Raw genomic sequence first — 12,984 nt, 5'->3', positions numbered from 1 at the left:
CTGTACATTATACCTTGAATCTATTCTATCGCGCCTAGAAACCTGCTCCTTTTACTCTTTGTTCTGAACGTAATAGACGACCAGCCTTTAGCCATACCTTTATCCTACTCCTCCTATGTTCCTCTGGTGATGTAGAGGTTAATCTAGGCCCTGCAGTGCCTAGCTCCACTCCTACTCCCTAGGTGCTCTCTTTTGTTGACTTCTGTAAACGTAAAAGCCTTGGTTTCATTCATGTTAACATTAGAAGCCTCCTCCCTAAGTTTGTTTTATTCACTGCTTTAGCACACTCTGCCAACCCGGATGTCCTAGCCATGTCTGAATCCTGGCTTAGGAAGACCAACAAAAACCCTGAAATGTCCATCCCAAACTATAACATCTTCCGACAAGATAGAACTGCCAAAGGGGGCGGTGTTGCAATCTACTGCAGAGATAGCCTGCAGAGTTCTGTCTTACTATCCAGGTCTGTACCCAAACAATTTGAGCTTCTACTTTTAAAAATCCACCTTTCCAGAAACAAGTCTCTCACCGTTGCCGCTTGCTCTAGACCACTCTCTGCCCCCAGCTGTGCCCTGGACACCATATTTGAATTGATTGCCCCCATCTATCTTCAGAGCTCGTGCTGCTAGGTGACCTAAACTGGACATGCTTAACACCCAGAAAATCCTACAATCTAAACTTGATACCCTCAATCTCACACAAATTATCAATGAACCCACCAGGTACAACCCCAAATCTGTAAACACGGGCACCCTCCTAGATATCATCTTAACCAACTTGCCCTTCAGATACACCTCTGCTGTTTTCAACCAAGATCTCAGCGATCACTGCCTCATTGCCTGCATCCGTAATGGGACTGCGGTCAAACGACCACCCCTCATCACTGTCAAACGCTCCCTAAAACACTTCAGCGAGCAGGCCTTTCTAATCGACCTGGCCCATGTATCCTGGAAGGATATTCACCTCATCCCGTCAGTAGAGGATGCCTGGGTATTCTTTAAAAGTGCCTTCCTTAAATAAGCATGTCCCGTTCAAAAAATGTAGAACCAAGAACAGATATAGCCCTTGGTTCTTTCCAAACATCATGTGGCGTTCTGCATTAGCATCGAATAGCCCCTGTGATATGCAACTTTTCAGGGAAGTTAGGAACCAATATACACAGGCAGTTAGGATAGATAAGGCTAGCTTTTTCAACCAGAAATTTGCATGCTGTAGCACAAACTCAAAAAAGTTCTGGGACACTGTAAAGTCCATGGAGAATAAGAGCACCTCCTCCCAGCTGCCCACTGCACTGAGGCTAGGAAACTGTCACCACCGATAAATCCACTATAATTGAGAATTTCAATAAGCATTTTTCAACGGCTGGCCATGCTTTCCACCTGGCTACCCCTAACCCGGTTAACAGCCCTCCACTTCCCACAGCAACTCGCCCAAGCCTACCCATTTCTCCTTCACCCAAATCCAGATAGCGGATGTTCTGAAAGAGCTGCAAAATCTGGACCACTACAAATCAGCCGGGCTAGACAATCTGGACCCTCTCTTTCTAAAATTATCTGCCGAATTTGTTGCAACCCCTATCACTAGCCTGTTCAACCTCTCTTTCGTATCATCTGAGATTCCCAAAGATTGGAAAGCTGCCGCGGTCATCCCCCTCTTCAAAGGGGGAGACACTCTAGACCCAAACTGCTATAGACCTGTATCTATCCTACCCTGTCTTTCTAAGGTCTTTGAAAGCCAAGTTAACAAACAGATTACTGACCTTTTCGAAACACACCGTACCGTCTCCCGCTATGCAATCTGGTTTCAGAGCTGGTCATGGGTGCACCTCAGCCACGCTCAAGGTCTTAAACGATATCATAACCGCCATCGATAAGAGACATTACCGTGCAGCCGTATTCATCGACCTGGCCAAGGCTTTCGACTCTGTCAATCACCACATTCTTATCGGCAGACTCAACAGCCTTGGTTTCTCAAATGATTGCCTCGCCTGGTTCACCAACTACTTCTCAGACAGAGTTCAGTGTGTCAAATCGGAGGGCCTGTTGTCCGGACCTCTGCAGTCTTTATGGAGGTGCCACAGGGTTCAATTCTCGAGCCGACTCTCTTCTCTGTATACATCAATGATGTCGCTCTTGCTGCTGGTGATTCTCTGATCCACCTCTACACAGACAACACCATTCTGTATACCTCTGGCCCTTCTTTGGACACTGTGTTAACTAACCTCCAGACGAGCTTCAATGCCATACAACTCTCCTTCAACTGCTCTTAAATGCAAGTAAAATTAAATGCATGCTCTCCACACCTAGAATCGGCTTCCTATTTCGCAACAAAGCGTCCTTCACTCATGCTACCAAACATACCCTCGTAAAACTGACCATCCTACCGATCCTCGACTTCGGCGATGTCATTTACAAAATAGCCTCCAACAATCTACTCAACAAATTGGATGCAGTCTATCACAGTGCCATCCATTTTGTCACCAAAGCCCCATATACTACCCAGCACTGCGACCTGTACTCGCTCATTGGCTGGCCCTCGCTTCATACTCATCGCCAAACCCACTGGCTCCAGGTCATCTACAAGTCTCTGCTAGGTAAAGCCCCACCTTATCTCAGCTCACTGGTCACCATAGCAGCACCCACCCGTAGCAGACACTCCAGCAGGTATATCTCACTGGTCACCACCAAAGCCAATTCGTCCTTTGGCTGCCTTTCCTTCCAGTTCTCTGCTGCCAATGACTGGAACAAACTGCATAAATCACTGAAGCTGGAGACACATCTCCCTCACTACGTAGGTTTTAGCACCAGTTGTCAGAGCAGCTCACAAATCACTGCACCTGTACATAGCCCATCTGTAAATAGCCCATCCAACTACCTCATCCCCATACTGTATTTTGGTATTTATCTTGATCCTTTGCACCCCAGTATCTCTACTTGCACATTCATATATACATATATATATATATATAAATATATATATATATATTCTGCACATCTACCATTCCAGTGTTTAATTGCTATATTGTAATTACTTCGCCACCATGGCCTATTTATTGCCTTACCTCCCTTATCCTACCTCATTTGCACATACTGTATATAGACTTTTTCTACTGTATTATTGACTGTATGTTTGTTTATTCCATGTGTAACTCTGTGTTGTTGTATGTGACGAACTGCTTTTGCTTTATCTTGGCCAGGTCGCAGTTGCAAATGAGAATTTGTTCTCAACTAGCCTACCTGGTTAAATAAAGGTGAAATAAAAAAATAAATGTCATATTGACTATTTCACTAGCTAGGCCTTGTTTAATCAGCCATTATTCAGGGAAAGTCCAGAAGAGGACTATTTTGCACTTGAAAAAAATATATATAGTGCAAAACGAAAATAATTCTACATACTCATTTGTTATTAGTATGACTGCTTTCTCGCTGAACAGGAAGTTGTTTTTAACTTATCAGGAAACCAAGTTGGGCTGAATATGTCCCTTTTGATTGGTTTGTGGAGTTATTGATGAAACCTTGTCATGCCAAAGTTTTAAATCTGTTGTTAATTGCAGGAAAATAATTTGTGTCAATATCATCTTCAGTGCATGAATGAAGATTTTCAATTTTTTTGGTAATGTATTATATAGTTTTTAGTTTGCTTAGCAGGCTTGCTCTATCGGTTCGTTGCTGACTCACAGCTTTGAGAATGTTAAAGCTGATTTTATGAGCTGCTGAGACAAGCAAAGTATAGCCAGTTGAGCTGGTTATTTTATGTATCCAATTTATACAGCTCACTCTGTTCTTTGATTACATTGGCTCCATTGACGTCCTCGCATCTGACTTGCTACTGTATAGAACATTTTCTATTCAGCTCACCAACTATGAGGTCACTATATGGGGTGTTATTACCTTGTAACAATAATTTTTTTAAATACAGACAATTGCATACAGTTGTAGGATCTTAATTTGAGCCAGTTTGCTACAGCAGGAACATAATCCTGCAGCAACAGGAAATTAGAAATATGTGGATTATAATTCATATAACTCTTTGTAGAGGTTGATACATTTTTGTAAGGGAAAATCAAATCTGAAATTTCAAAGTGGAAATTGCAAACTTCAGAAGCGTTTTTAAACCTCAAATACACTACAAGAAAAGTTATCCCGCAACAGGGTGATCAAATTATGATTCTACATCTGTAGTAGGTTGTTAGGCAATTTATGTAGCTAAAAAATAAATAAAAAAGTTAGCACCATGTCTTTATGAGATCTCTGTGGCTGTATATATTACACATATATTAAACCATTCATAAATTGTTGTAAAGTGGAGTGAGCATATTTATTTAATATTTTTTTTATATAACCTTTATTTTAACTCGGCAAGTCAGTTATTAACAACAAATTCTTATTTACAATTACGGCCTACCAAAATGCAAAAGGCCAACATAATTAAGCTACTTGTCCTATATCAATATTTTACCTGAAATGATGGTGACTGACTAGGTGGCAATTGTTTTTAATGCATTATTATGATACCTGGGTTATGAAAATGTAATCTATAATAAACTCATTGTCTTCATTTTTAGCATAGCTTGCCCTACAGTAATAAACTGCAAAACACTTTCCCTAATGCTCTAGGATTTAGTTCTAGGATTACGAAGACAAGACATCTTTAGAAAAACACTGTTGGTTGTTGCAATGTTCAATTATTTCATATAAGTAATTACTTTCTTAAAATCAGTTATCAAACTGAAATTAATTTGAAAGTGAACGTGTTGAATGAAAATGCATCCACAATTGAAGGTTTTTGTAAACTTTATGCAGCGCGCGCAAACAATGGTAACCGTGCCCACTCCTTGACTGCGTCTACTCTACAAACAGAATGTGTAGTGTCAACAAATGAATTACACCAACGTGAAGGCGCTCCAAAATCAATTGTGCTCTTCATATTGCCTACGTTTGACATATTTTAGTCGACCACAGTCACTGTCCATCATACAACATACAACTTTTATGTTCTGCCATTGCCTATCGAGGACTGTGAGATACAACAATTGGTTGCGTTTAGTCGGAGGGTGTCTTGGTAGTGAAACATGATGCTTGAAGAGTTGCCATCACATGGTGGAAATTTCCACTGTGTCCCTCGGTTGTTAAATGGGAAGGGTCTCCCTTACTGGTGTTCACTACGCTTACTTGTCCTCCACCTCTGAAGCCCCGAACAATTAAAATTTATGTAGGTAGGTCCCCATTTAAGCTTTTTTCCAATGTTTAGCCTGTATATGTTCTCCAATAGTTGTGTAGGTATTGCATACTTGTTTGTCAACGTCGGAATTTTGAAACACTGTATCCCATTTCAATTCGCACCGGAAAGCTAATGGTTAATGTTGACATTATTGACAAAACATCCACAAGAGTAATTATCCAAGGCTGAAAATTGCCGTTTAATCTCTCAGGTAATTTGTTTAGCCAATAAATGTGTCGTTTAAAGGAACTATGGGATATTTAAAACACGTTCTTAGGTATTAGCCCTGGAGTATATTTTCTGTGTTTGGTGTAGCCGGAATGTTAAATAATATATTTTTTTCGCGAAAATAACACGTGTCGAATGTGTCGTGTAGTTTACATGAATGGCGAATATTTTATTGTAGACCGTTAATTATTATTATAACGCCAGTAAGTGATATTACATGTGTAATTCACTTACTAGCCAAATGAATTAAATATTTTTATGTGTTTTGGATAAGAAACAATGCAGTTTCTTCCAATGTTTGCAACTGCCCTGCGTGTGCATTTCGCATACTACAAAGGAACGTGGAAATTATTATTTTTACCATTCAATAACCTTCACAACGACACTGTCGGAGTTATAAAGTTTACATAGGATTAATAGTTATTTTTGAATACAATTTCTGTATCTGTGTGTTTTTAATAGTTTTACAATTATAAATATAGTAGAAATATCTGGACATGTGAAATAAACGAGAAAGGTATTTTGGAGTGTGTGGTTTAGCCTACAGACAGATTCTACCTTCTTTCGTTGATTGGGGAGGAGCGTATATCTGGAAGATTCCGAAAGGGTTAAGTCATTTTAACCCGTATACTTTTTCTTTATGTCGTTGATAGGGATAGGCTCAGATAATATTCAGATTTAATTTCACTTCTCTATTTGCTACTTTTTTATTTGAAGATGTAAACCTAGATATATTGTAAAAGTGCAGGGTTCTCAAATCCATGTGGTTTAAAAACACTCCTCTCTGTACCAGCATCGGTTGTAGCATACATTATTAACCCAGTGAGCCTACCATAACAGAGGTTCAGACATATATCATAAATACAAATAAAGTAAGTGACTCAGGGAAAGATTTATATGTATTGTCTGGTGAACTTCCACTGAAACTGCATGCATTAGTATGTTACTTTTGCCACCAATAACATACTTTTTAGACTACTGTGAGATGGGATTATTTTAAGTAATATTGGTTTTGAGTTGGGCAACCAAATTCAGATGACCTGACCTCAAGTGTGTCCCTAAATGGTAATGTTTCGCACATATGTAGACAAGTGCTGATGTTTAAAAGTGCAGCACACGTATAGGTTAGTATTTGAGCAAAATTTCACAAATTAGTGAAATGTTTTTATGGCATGAAGGTTCAGGAAGTTAAACATGAAGCTTCAACAAAATGTCTAACTTCCGAATGTATCATGGTGAAAGTACAGGTCTGTTATATAGAGCATACAAAAAGGGGTCATACAGTTCCCATTATTTTGAACTTTACAATGCAATTACTAAATTGTTGCTTGGTAAAATCCAACCCACATCTTGGGTTGCTGACTGTGTCCACAGACTATTTTCTAGGTATCCATAAAATAAGGTAAATTTGTCATCTCTGTGGAGCCTCTTTTGACACCTGTCAAAGGGACTATTATTAATAAAGTGTAAAGATGTGGTGTTTTTTATTTATTCTCACAAATGGTAACACAAATTATAGAGACAAAGATGGGAAATGATTTGCAAATTGTGAGAAATACTTTTCACATTTGATATCTTGATTTCACAGCTAATCTACTGATGTAACCATTCGGTGACAGACAGAAGCCTAGGCTATTACAGAGAACACTGTACACCTTTGATTGTTTACGGTCTAATAGAAAATGGGTTCATTCTATGTCAAAGACCTTCATGTCAGCAGTGTGCAGGTGTGTTCAAATGCAGGGGCAGGCCCTGCCACTTTTTCTCTGCACACACATGTCAGTGGGGGTAGAGAAATGGGCATGCTCTTTTCATTGGTCAGTATGAGGTGTGTGATGTAGGGTCTTGAATGACCGAACAGATGTAGGTCAAAAAGCCCAGAGCTGTTCATGTTCGAGCAATGACGGCTGATGCAATTGAGACTGTGTGGAACAGAGCAAACTTACCCTTAAGCCGGTCGCAAAGTCGTGTTTGAGGTGCGTGGTGCATGGCAGCTACTATTAACACTAATCCACTATTATTCCACCAAGGAATCAAAGGATTTCGGGGTGATTTTCCAAAACACTGTCACTATGTCCTTTTGAAATCTGAGAAGGGCATACAATGTGAGGGCTGGCTATTCTTACCACTACTATTGCATAATGCAATGACTAAATAGTTTGAACAATAAGAATATGGAACTTAAATACGCCCTGCACTAGTGATGGTAAGAAATATTTCTTAGACTAGCTTTCATTTTTGTGAAATGGCTTTGAACCAGGTCTCTTAATAATTGATCTTATCTCTATGAGACTAACCTGCATTGATTAATGTAATACCACATCCTATTGCATATTTACAACCAGAGTGATGGCTCTATCTAACTATGATCTTTCTCTTGCATTTCAAAGATGGTGGTAGAAAAAGACCGGTTGTTTTTTTCTTTGTATTTTCTTCTACCAGATCTATTGTGTTGTATTCTCCTACATTCAGTTCACATTTTCACAAACTTCAAAGTGTTTCCTTTCAAATGGTACCAAGAATATGAATATCCTTGCTTCAGGGTCTGAGCTACAGGTAGTTAGATTTGGGTATGTCATTTAGGCAAAAAAAAGGGGGGGGGGCTATCCCTAAGAAATTAAATAAAGGTGAAATAAATTATTTTAAAAAATGAGTCTCGGTTTCAAATGTCTCAGGTGCCAGCACGTACTGGCTCGGATATTGCGCAATTATGAGCAAGCGGCTAATGACATGCAGGGCCTTACCTGTCCCCGGGAGCACCCTCCTCGCCTAGCAAATTCAAGGCCACTCAGATGTGGGCCTACGTCAAGCAGTGCAACTTCGTCATCAGCCAACAAAAGCCATGGACAGATCAATAGGGACTGATAAGACCATCAGAACATGGGGGACCTGGGGAAAGTGTTCACAAACAAAGTTACGACGGACCATGTACAGTACCAGGAAGCAACAACGACTACAGCCTGAATCCCAGCAGGCCAACAAAATAGATCTTACTGCAGAGGTCCAGCTCAAACATGCAGGGACCATGCTTTGGGTGATCCTCTTCACCACAAACCTGGTCACACATTGTTGTATTTGATTATACCGTAGTAATAGCAGGGCCTCATACATCAGGCTCTTGTGCTGACAAGACCAATACATATCACCGCACTCTTCACAAGATTGTCATGAGTATGTACATTCATTATTATTTTTACAAAATTATGTACAGCATGAGAAATGCCTGTATTGATGCTAAGGCATGAGCAAAGAAGTATGTACAACAAGGTCACTGAGTCATACGTATGTACATAGTCGCATGGAGACCATATGTATTTGATACCATTCCACATATTCTGCTCCAGCCATTATTATGAGCCCATCCTCCCCAATTAAGGTGCAACCTACCTCCTATGATTAGTACAGTACATGCTTGCGACTGTAACTCATACTGTACCTTTGTACATTGATGGCCTCTATTTTCTTTGACCAAGCCCAACTCCAATTCTGAAGTACAATGGCTCAGACACACTAGTAGGATTGTCAAACGTTTGCCTGCCGACAGTACTTAGCACCTCTCAACAGTGTTGGCAGCCAATCTCTTCTATGTTCAGACAGCAAAGACCTTGAAGTCGTCAGCCACTCAGCCTTATTAAAATACACCATGCCAGAAGGTGGCAGTAGAGTTGTATGTACTCTCCATGATCGCATACAGTCCATATATACAGTTTTAGCTAGCTGGCTAACGTTAGCTAAATGGTTAGCATGATGTGCTAGCTAGGTAAAGTAAAGATACTGCATTGACTCTCAACAGCTACAGGCAGCTGCTGCTTCATGGAAACAAATACCTTGTGATTTAATTATAATTTTACTAGCTACTGTGGCTAGGTAGCATGCTTGGTTAGTGTTGTGTGTATTGTGCTGCACTTACCACCCCATTTGTTACTATGAAGTGTGTGTGACGGTTGCTCACTAAGCAAGCTGACGTTAGCCAGCTAGCTAACTAATAAGCTAGTACACATTATCAAACCTACCAGAAAAAGTACAAAACTCCTTACCTAGACGTAAAAGATGTAAACAGTTGCTATAGATTTTCTATGTTTTATGCAGCTTTATTGTTTTAGGTAGAACAATTCTAATTATAAAGGGTGGATTAGCTCTCCTTTTTCCCTTTTTATTGTCACTCCTTTCGGCTTCACCATGTGTAGGTTTGTGCTCTCTGATTGGCTCAAAGTCAAGTTGTTGGCCACTGCCGACCATTGCGATTCTACGAGTACACCGAAGGTACGCCATTTGTTCTAGCAAGAGAAGGATTGGCCTCCTACTTTGATAAGTACCTATCGGCAGTCAGATTCTCGTGTGTTTCATGTTTAGCAGATTTCACTGAGAGAATGAACTTGAACAATATTGATACTTTCACATGGGTTGCCAAGATCTTTTATACTAAACCAGATGTTCTCTTGAACAGTTTGCCTTGTGCACTTCTACAGCACTGTATTGGTTTGATAGATTCAGGTGTAAGTGTTGCATGAAGTGGTAAAAGCATGGCAGGCATGTCACAGCTAGTGTAGAGATGTGAGGTTCTGAGGAATGACTTATATTTAGCTCTGTTGCTATGTGGACTTTGGCCTGATGGGAGTCTCTCAGCCGCTATCAGATAATTTCTCCCACTCCAGCCCAGCTATGCTCTAAGTCAAACCCCATAGATGAATCCAACCCTGTGTTCTCAAGGATAACCTGTGTTCTCAGTGCTAAATTGTTTTCTCATTGTTAACCTGTGTTCTCAGTGCTAACCTGTGTTCTTGAGGCAATCTTGTTCTCTCAATGCTAACTTGTGTTCTTTGGGCTAACTTGTGCTTAATGCTAACATGGGTTCTTTAAGATATCTTGTGCTCTCAATGCTAACTTGGTTCTTAACAAATGCACTATTTGGCTGTAGTCAATGTGTATGGAGATCCTCATGGAAATATTTGCATGTTTTGGAGCTTTACCCTCAACCCACATGTTCATCTCCATCGATGCCAACTCACATGCTCTGACCTGTGGGAATGCTAGCGAACACACCTACTTGTTAGATGTTATTGGCAAAGGCCTAACCAAACACCTTGCAAGTTTTTGGATGGATACCTTTGGGTATTTACTGATACCATACAGGTGAATAGCAGCAGTGTTATGAAGCAACCTTTTCTATGTGAATAGCTAAATGCTGCATTTGCAAATTTGAGTTTCCGACATTCAGAAACCATTCTCGCGAGTTGAATGGAAAGAAGGGACACCTAAATTCAACACGGGGCTTAAAACTGATCAGTGGCCGACATTCAAAGCTTTTCTAGTTGTACAGATGGATACAAGGACTCACACAGCCAACAATAGTAACTAGCTAGTGTAGATAAGCAGTGGATCAGATGCATCCAGGTAGGCTACACGAGTCAACCCCATCTTGAACTGGGCTCCCATAACACCCAAGGCATTTATGGTGGAGCTGAAATTATGGCAGGGAGACTCGGAGAGTGGACATGTAGAATGTGACACGTCTGTGAGAGAGAACGAGATGTACATGCCACTCATAATTAACTTGCATGTGCAGACAACATCTAAATAGTTGATTTGTGGGTATCAGCTTGACTGACAGGGTGGTTAGAACACATTAATACCACCAACCTTGTGGAGATATTAATGTAATCCCCGGCCGAGTCATACTGTAAAAAAGGGAACTGATGCGTCTCTGCTTGGTGCTTCTTGATATGTGCTTTGACTGGTTGTAAACCTCTTCGACAATGCCATTAAAGAATCTTCACGGATGTAACTCTACTCTGTGAATTTCGGAGTAGTCCCACATGCAGGATACACTTGACTTTCTCCTAAACTTCCCTGAGGTGTCAGCTGATCACTGTAACCTGAGTCTTTTTTGACATCATCTTGTACCCGGACTATTAGTATTGACCCCCCTTTTTTTTTACGCTGCTGCTACTCACTGTTTATTATCAATGCATAGTCACTTTACCCCAACCTACATGTGTATGTTACCTCAATTACCTTGACTAACCTGTTCCCCCCACATTGACTCGGTACCGGTACCCCCTGTATGTAGCCTTGTTATTGTTATTTAAAAATATATATATTCTTAACCCCTGTTTTTCTTAGAACTACATTGTTGGGTAAGGGCTTGTAAGTAAGCATTTCATGGTAAGGTCTACACTTGTTGTATTTGTAACAAGTGTGTGGAAGGGCTGGTGTATCTCTTGCACTGTATTCATTCCTTATTGACCTTTGAGCATTTGAGGGATTACCAGAAGGAGCGTTGTGTTATATCCTCTTTGCTTTTGAATGCCAGTGTTAGTGCACAGGCTAATGGCTTCCAATGGTTCACCAGACGTAAGCATAGAGTTACATAGCAAAGATCAAAATGTGTCTCTCAACACATTCTAAACTGTTATGATGTAAGGGCCCAGACATTCTTCCAGCAATGTTGATGTTGGACGGAAAGAGATGTTGGTTTGTTTGATGCAACAAAAGCGGCACTTTCCATTACCGTCCTGGTGATATGTCATCTGGCCATTCATTCACCACCTACCGGAGCTATTTGCAGCACGTCACATGGCGTCTGGAGTACCGACTTATTTTGGTTGCCTTAAAATTCCTGTTTTCTATAATTGGTTAGAGAACTGTGGAGGCTGCTGGAATGAGGCTAGCTGAACGACTGCGCTGGCAAGAGTCTGGTGACTGGAGTGCTGTGTACATTTTGTGAGAGTGCATGCGTCTTTCTTTGGACAAGACCCTGTATTATTGCGGTGACATGGTGTTTCAGCTGTTCCAGTTACCTGCTGGTGCCAGTGGACTGGTTTGGTGTTTTTGTTTTGGAAGATAAGAGAGGTCAGGAGGCCCCTTGACCTGTAATTGACAACCGCTGTTAACCCAACATGTGGGTCTCCTGCTGCAGAGATAACTCAACTATAGGGCATCTACAGGCCAGATCCTACTCTGCCGACGTCAGAGACCCCTCGTAAAAAGTGAATAAGTTGGAGGGGGAGTATTTGCCTCCAGTCCAGTGGGTTTTTGGGAGACCACAGTTGAAGTACTTCCAGTAATGCAGTTAATGCAGGGATCTGGCTCTTGGTCTTCACAGAGACACAGAGGGAGAGAGAGTTCAAATTACTGTAAAAAAATACCATAGAAAGTTCAGCCCATGTAGCTGAAACTTCTGATATACAGCAGGAAAACATTGGCTCTTATTTATAGCCCCTTTATCCACAATGCTTGGTACTGTATAATCCTCCAGGTAGATGTTTGAGATTTTCAGAAAAGGACATTGATTTGATTGAAGATGGCCTCTAATATACAGATGAGCCCAATGCAAAGTGTTCCGTAAGTTCCTCAATGTCAATAAGAAATGTTTACTGGAACAATATTTACAGGAAGGTTTCATTTATATCCACATTTGAAAAAGGAGTGTTTGAAGATGGGAATGTTTTGACATGGGGAAATAGCTGGGGTAAGGAGTGCAACTGGTCGGAGGGCTAAGCTGTTGTTATTTCCGTGGTCAATCCATGTGAGGTCGAG

General features: G+C 40.7%; 1 protein-coding gene across 2 annotated transcripts in view; it reads left to right on the top strand.

Annotated features, from left to right (window-relative positions):
• The first annotated feature begins 5,104 nt into the window (after positions 1 to 5,104).
• The window catches only part of LOC112217082 (sodium-coupled neutral amino acid transporter 4-like), a 30,210-nt gene continuing 22,330 nt past the window's right edge, over positions 5,105 to 12,984 (top strand). Inside the window, exon 1 of one of the 2 annotated variants that reach the window (XM_024377358.2) lies at positions 5,105 to 5,208. The gene's annotated coding sequence lies outside the window, so the exon portion shown is untranslated. Of the gene's footprint in view, positions 5,213 to 12,984 lie in introns of both variants that reach the window. The other variant, XM_024377357.2, reaches the window with a different exon arrangement.

Source organism: Oncorhynchus tshawytscha, linkage group LG17 (genome assembly GCF_018296145.1).
Source record: "Oncorhynchus tshawytscha isolate Ot180627B linkage group LG17, Otsh_v2.0, whole genome shotgun sequence".
Taxonomy (NCBI): domain Eukaryota; kingdom Metazoa; phylum Chordata; class Actinopteri; order Salmoniformes; family Salmonidae; genus Oncorhynchus; species Oncorhynchus tshawytscha.
Note: the sequence above shows the minus strand (reverse complement) of the source record. Positions and strands in the feature narration are given on the sequence as shown.